Here is a 7,338-nt window from a genome sequence, read left to right on the forward strand (position 1 = left end):
ATGCACCAAGCTACCCATGCTAGTCAACTTTCGACTCAAGGTATATACAACCATATTAGCCTTACGCGAATGGTAGAGAATCGTCAAGTCATATTCCTTAAGAAAATCAAGCCAACAACACCATCTCATATTAAGATCTCACTTGGTGAAGAAATACTGAAGGTTATGATGATTTGAGAAAATATCTCAATGGACTTCATACAAGTAGTGTCAACACAACTTCAAAGCAAACAACCACACACAACTCCAAATCATGGATAGGGTAATTTCTTTCATGAGATTTCAACTAACAAGAAGCATATGTAATCACTTTACCCTTCTACATTAAAATAACACCTAACCCAACACTTGAAGCATCACAAAAAATGGTAAATCCCACGCCTTGCTTGGGAAAAGTAAAGATATGAGCTAATATCAATAAGTTCTTTAGCTTTGGGAAGCTCACCTCACAGATATCGGGCCACTAAAAGGAAATCTTTTTTAAGGTCAACTTGGTCGATAAAGATGGAATAGAAAAAATATCCTCCACAAAACACCAGTAGTAACCTGCCAAGCCAACTAAACTCCTAAACAGTGGGTGAAGTAGGCAAAGATTAATCACGAACCATTGCAATCTTGGCTAGATCAAGCATAATACCATCCTTGGTCACCATATGACCCAAGAAAGAGATAGAATCCAACCAAAACTCACACTTAGAGAACTTAGCATACAAATTCTCATCCCTCAACCTTAGGAGCACAATCTGCAAGTGCTCCTCATGATCGGCCTCACTCTTGGAATAAACCAAGATATCATCTATAAATACAATAATAAAAGATTTGAGATACACTCAAAATACCCAATTTATCAACTCCATGAATACAGTTGGGGCATTGGTCAATCTAAAATACATGATCCAAAAATCATAATGACCATAACGAGTCCAAAAGGTTGTCTTTGAAATATTTGAAGCTCTAATCCTCAACTAGTGATAACCATACCTCAAATAAATCTTTGAAAATAACAAAGCACCCTGAAGTTGGTCGAACAAATTATTCATACAAGGAAGAGGATACTTATTCTTAATCTTCACCTTGTTTAACTACTGATAATTAATACACATACGTATAGACCCATCCTTTTTCTTCATAAATAGGAAAGGTGCACAGTAAGGTGATAAACTAGGTTGGATAAATACCTTATCCAACAACTCTGGTAACTGATCATTTACTTTCTTTAACTCGGCTGGGGTCATCCTATATGGAGGAACAAAAATGGTCTTGGTGCTCCGCTCAATATCAATGGAAAAGTTAATATCATAATTCGAAGGCATGCTAGGAAAATTCGTAGAGAATATATCCATGAAATCTCAAACAATGAGAACATACTCCAAGGAAGGAGATAAAGTAACACTAGTATCGCAAATATAAGCCAAATAAGACAGACATCCCCTCTTAACTAAGCATGAGCCTGAATATAAGATATTATCATCTTCAGACCTGAATGTAGCGTACCGCTCCAAGCTATCCTTGGCACACCTAGCAAAGCTAAAGTCACGATCTTAGCATAACAATCTAGGATAGCATGACAAGGATCTAACCAATTCATACCCAATATAACATCAAAATAAACCATGTCTATGACAAGAAAATCTACCCAAGTCTCACGCTAAATAAAAGTCATAATACAAGATCAGTACACCTGATCCACAACTAAAGAATCTCCGACAAGCGTAGATACATGAATAGACATAGAAAGAGGCTCAATAGCAAAATCAAAATTTGAAGCAAAATATGAAAACACATATGAGAAAGTCTATCCCAAATTAAATAACATAGAAGCTGGATTTGGGGTTGTTTTGGATTTATATTCAGCCTTAGAATAACTTAAACGTCGTAATTTTGGGGTTAAAAGAGTGGGAAAAGACAAAAAAACCTTAGAAACCATTTGAAACTCCTGAAAGCAGTCCCGATGACTTAGGTCACGACTAATGAGGTATGGCCACGAGTCGTGACTTGAGTCATAGTCAGGAACCCAATTTCAGTCTCTACGACCTAGATCATGACTCCCTTCAAACGACCTATGATATCTGATCACGAGTCGTTATTAGGATCATGGTTACTGGCAACTCTAATAGTGCTTTAGTAATTTGGCCATAACTTTTTACTCTGATATTGGATTAAGGCAAAATTAGCAGTGTTGGAAAGATAATTCAATTTTCTATCTGGTAGAGGGTCTTGAGCTAAAAAATTCTTAGTAACCCAAAAGTTATACTCGTTTGAAGCTAACTATAATTATATTCTTTACAAGAATTTAAACGCTAAGGAGTGCTTTGACTTGTCTATAAGTTATGAACTATTTATGATCTTAATATGTGTCTAAATCACTGATAAAACTACAAAAACATGAGGTTTTCTTTTGCATAAACTTAAAGAATGGTTCAAATATTGGCTTGGATTTTTGTGGTGTTAGAATATCTCCCCCTTGGGATCATTCATTCTCGAATGAAGACTGACTTGGCTGAAAGGATAGGAAAAGAGTTGCCATCCCTGATATAGAAGTCAAAGAGCTGAATACGAATATGATGAGTAAATTTCCAACTAAAACTTGATAGTTTTGAAAGTTTAGGAACTCACTTGTACCGTCTGGTAGAATTTTGAAGTTGGATAACTAATATGCTACTAATTTCTAAATCTAGATATCCATTATGGTTAGGACTAATTTAGACTAGGAGTAAGGATTCAACTAAATTCACAATTAGCATGAAAGTAAATAAATTACCCCATGGAATAGGCATATTCATGAAACTTCTAGTAGTAAGACTAGATGAAAAATGGAAAACTATAGGAGCTTATATGTCTGATTGCTAAACTGAATTGCTGGTTATATAGACTAACGCATATTAAAAGTTTATAACTCAATAGAAGTATCTCTAGCACAAATGGATATTTAAAACTATAAAGTTATATCTAATGACATGAAATTTGTAAGGGTCATTAGAAAAGGAATATCTGTTACCTTCAACATTCATTGTAGAATTTCTAATAACATTAGGGAGGAAACAATTTTGGGCATGATCTGAGTGAGATATCTGAACAAGGAATTGCAAAATGGCTACAACTCTATAACATGGAATGCAAGCATACAAAACATAAGCTAGGATAGAACTACTATGCCTTAGGCAATGCAACTGCTAACTTTCAAGCTTAGCCACACTTTATTCCCTCAACTACACTTTTCCTCTAAAATACTATACTTTTTTTGATGTCACTTATAATATTCACATCGGTATTGATAACTCCTTCTACTAAAGTCTGAGATGAACTAAATTCTCTCACCATGTTCAAGCTTAACTCAAAGTCACAAGGTACTACACATAAAACCATAGTATTAGGCTAAACCATGAATTCAATATCCTATGTGTTTTTATAGCTCTCATATCATGAATAATACTCCTTACCACTTCAACAACTAACTTCAACCTTTTACTAGGAATTAATTAGAGCTAAATGCACTTATCCAATTATATACCAACATGACATTCAAGCCTATCATTATAACCACATATGAACTTATAGGCAACTAACCCACCTAGGAATTTTCCCATATTCTCTAATACCTCTATCAATAACAACTTTCATGCACTATCCCTCATGAAGACACACCTAGAATTATCAACTAACTATTACATATACCAAAACTATTTCTTAATCTTCCTTCACATTTTTAGCCTTAGATAAAACAAGCATATAACAATCCTTCCCTAATAAGGAATTTTTACTCCGTTCCAGCTAAATCATTGTTTATCTATTTTAATAATGACTATCTATACATAAGGAGAGGTCACTAAAAGTCTAGAACATGAGGACTTAAAGCATGAAAGAATACTATACATAACTTTGAAACTTAACTGAGGCCTGATGAATAGAGTATCAAGGATATGGATTCATTAAAGAGATCTAAACTAAGGACATACGTGAGATGATGCAAACTTCACTAGTCCTTAATGGTGTACCATGAGTTTTGGGAACTGAGCATACTGTAAAACATGAGTACATGAGTCATGAGATGTATGGCTAGAGATTGGAATTCATAAATTCATGGAATATGTTTTGTACTTCTGAGTGAACTGTCACTCCATATACTAGGAACTAGACTAGACATAATTCTGTATAAAGTGCATGAATATGGGCTATGATCATAAAGTTGACTTGCAAGTTATGAGTAGACTGTCGTAATGACTCACCACTAGTTACCAACTTTTTCAATTCTGCTTCACTGCATCATCAACATCCACAAGGTCATTGCTCACATCATCAATCATAGGGATGGATGGATTAATGTTGTTCTTATCGCTCTGAATAGTAATAGCTAAACAATGATTGTCGTTCTTAGGATTTTGCATAATGTTACTCAAAAGAGTGTCTGGTTAATGCTGATTTAATATAGATGATATTTGACCAAACTGCTGCTCAAGCTACTTAATTCTACTTTTTGGGTCAATCCTAATATGTATGCCTTAGTATCTTTAAGGTAATTCTCTTGGTTTTCTAAAACCTTCACCGTCTTAGAAAGAAATACCTCCATTTTATAATTAATATCTCGATTTCTTAATGGAACATAAACATTACTCTTTTGCTTATAGTTATCCTTTTCTCCACAAATCACTATCTCGCACTCTTCACATATCCCTATAATGGTCCCCATAATAGTTTTGACCTTGATTCCCTTGCCTTGAGTTCCAAGTGTCTTGACCAAACCCTTGGACCTTGGCAAAAACCTACCATCTCTCTTTCCAGGCACTTTTTTTCCTCCTCATTGTCAGACTCATACTGCTTAGAGTATTTACCTTGTGGGCCTATGACATTCACCTTTTTCACTCTAAAAATTGTAAACTTCTTAGTAAGTACAACAATCTCAGTCCTCAGCTGTGCTACCTATTGAGTCACTGTATCATCTCGGGCTCTTTGCTTACTGGAATAACCAATAATATAAGTGTCGGCTTCCTTTTCTGTCTCCCGAGTATGCGATCCTCAATTGGTTTTAGAAAACCAATCTAGGATTTTCTCAATAAGCTCCCAATAAAGGCTAATGAAAGCCCCACCTGTAATAGTATCAACAATAACCTTGGTGTTTGCATTCAAGGCTCTATAAAATATCTCGAGCAAATTCCTCCCAAAAATCCTATGATTTGAAACATTCATCAACTGCTTCTTGAACCTCAACCAAGTCTCATACAATGACTCTAAGTGTAACTGTCTATAATTATAAATTTTATCCTTCAACTGTAGCATTCTAGAAGATTGAAAAAATCAATCCAAGAACCACATCCTCAGCTTATTCCAAGTGGTGATGGACCTACGAGGTAATTCTCCTAACCACAATATCATTTTGCCTGTAAAAGAGAATGAGAAAAAAATTAAATCTCAATACTTCCTGACTCACCCCCAGTAGATTATACGAAGTGCAAATCTCCATAAAATTCATAATATGCATGTTTGCATCATCAGTCGGTAAACCAGCTCTACCCTTTCTAGCTCTATTGTATTCAAGTGTTGCTCGATCCTCTTTCTCATGTCTTACTCTTTTTTCTTGAGATGCACGATAGGCATTGGCCAACCTTGTATTCTCTTTAGTTAATAATAGAGTAGTGGTTTGCGCAGCTATCTCTTTACCACCATGTAGAGGTGGCGGATTAAAGGCAAGTGAGTTATCTTGAACCCTCTCGTGATTAACTCCACGCTCATGCTTTGACATCCTACAATTCTATCATAGTGTCCATTAAAGCTCTATATCAATTTGGATCAAGGGATTGTCTTGACTTCGAGTATTAGGCATACACCCTAAGAACGGTAGAAAACTAAAAACCAACAACCTTAGTAAGTTGTGTCAATCAATATCTAATCGTAGTCCCTGACAATGGCACCAAAATTTGATGTCACCTAAATTATACTCCAAGAAAGTATAATTCAATCACTATCAAATATAGAACCCAGAAAAGGATAGGGTTAAACTGACAAGCAATAGGACAAATCTTTGTCAAGAACTTGTTAATGTAGTCAGAAAAGTGCAGAAAGTAAATGGAGAGATTTTTGTAAGAACAGTATTAGTAGTAACAATGATTGAACACTTTCTGTTAAAATTAATATGAGACGAACACTAGGACTGTATTCCTCCTGACTTTCTAACTCCGTAGACTTATCGTGCTTGTTAAATTCTCTTGGTGCCTTGCATGAAAAATCTAAAAAGTTAGATATCACCAACCATCTCACAAAACCCTTTGGTGGATTTTAATTATCTCCACTTGATTTTAGAATGTCTCATTGCTAGCCCTCATTATCCTGAATTCTAGATTAACTATGTACTCTCGATCACTAGTTAATTAGATGAAGGTTGGTAGCTTTAAATTACTATTGTGATCTTCTTTTCCTAATATCAACCTCTCTCTTAAGTTAGTATCAAATACAGTAGGGATATTAGCATCTGTTGTCTCTAAGAAAGCAATAAATACAAAGAACACCATAATTCATGCATTAGCACCGATCAAGAATGACTTCACACTTTCTCTACTTCATTATTTCATCAGGGTTTCCACAACCCTAGTTAAAAGGTTTAGCTACTCGTGTTTGTAAGAAGAGCCATGAGATTCATAATAGAAAGCATATGAATAATCTTACAAGAAATTAAGAATGAAAACCAAACTCTCAAATTAATCTCAAACAATAAATGTCAAGAACAGGGATTCCAAGATCAAAAGTGCAACTCTAAATTAGTATTTATAGTTACATTAGAAAGCCTAAAAATCCTAACCAAAACAAAATAAAAAATCTAAATAGGCACATACCTACACCCACTTATAGGCCGACCTAAGGTAGGTTCGTAGGTCTTAAAGAAAAATTCCAGCTTCAGATCATCCACTTATATGCATACCTACGGGGTTCGTACGTACCACTTAAGCCTCGTAAGTGGCCTTCGTAGGTCTTATGGAAATAATAAAACTTTTAGAATCTCAATTTGTCACTTACAACCTGACTTACATCCATCGTAAGTGAAGTGGGTTTGTAAGTGGCCTTCCCAATTATACTTTATCTCTTTTTCTCCCTTTTTGCTCCAAACCCTGTTTTACTACAAAACAAACATAAAAATACATCACATCTAACAATAACAACCTAAGTACTTTTATAATTTTTGGTTTTAAGCATCAAAAGTGTCATGAAACCATGATACATCTTAATGCAAATAGAATGTGAAACCATGGTTTTAAGCTTTGTTCCTTTGTTATAAGTTTTGCAATTTTTATAATATTCTTAAAGTAGAATGTAGTGCTAGAATATATATTGGAGTCATCTTAATGCAAG

The sequence above is a fragment of the Capsicum annuum genome, unplaced genomic scaffold, assembly GCF_002878395.1.
Source record: "Capsicum annuum cultivar UCD-10X-F1 unplaced genomic scaffold, UCD10Xv1.1 ctg5038, whole genome shotgun sequence".
NCBI lineage: Eukaryota > Viridiplantae > Streptophyta > Magnoliopsida > Solanales > Solanaceae > Capsicum > Capsicum annuum.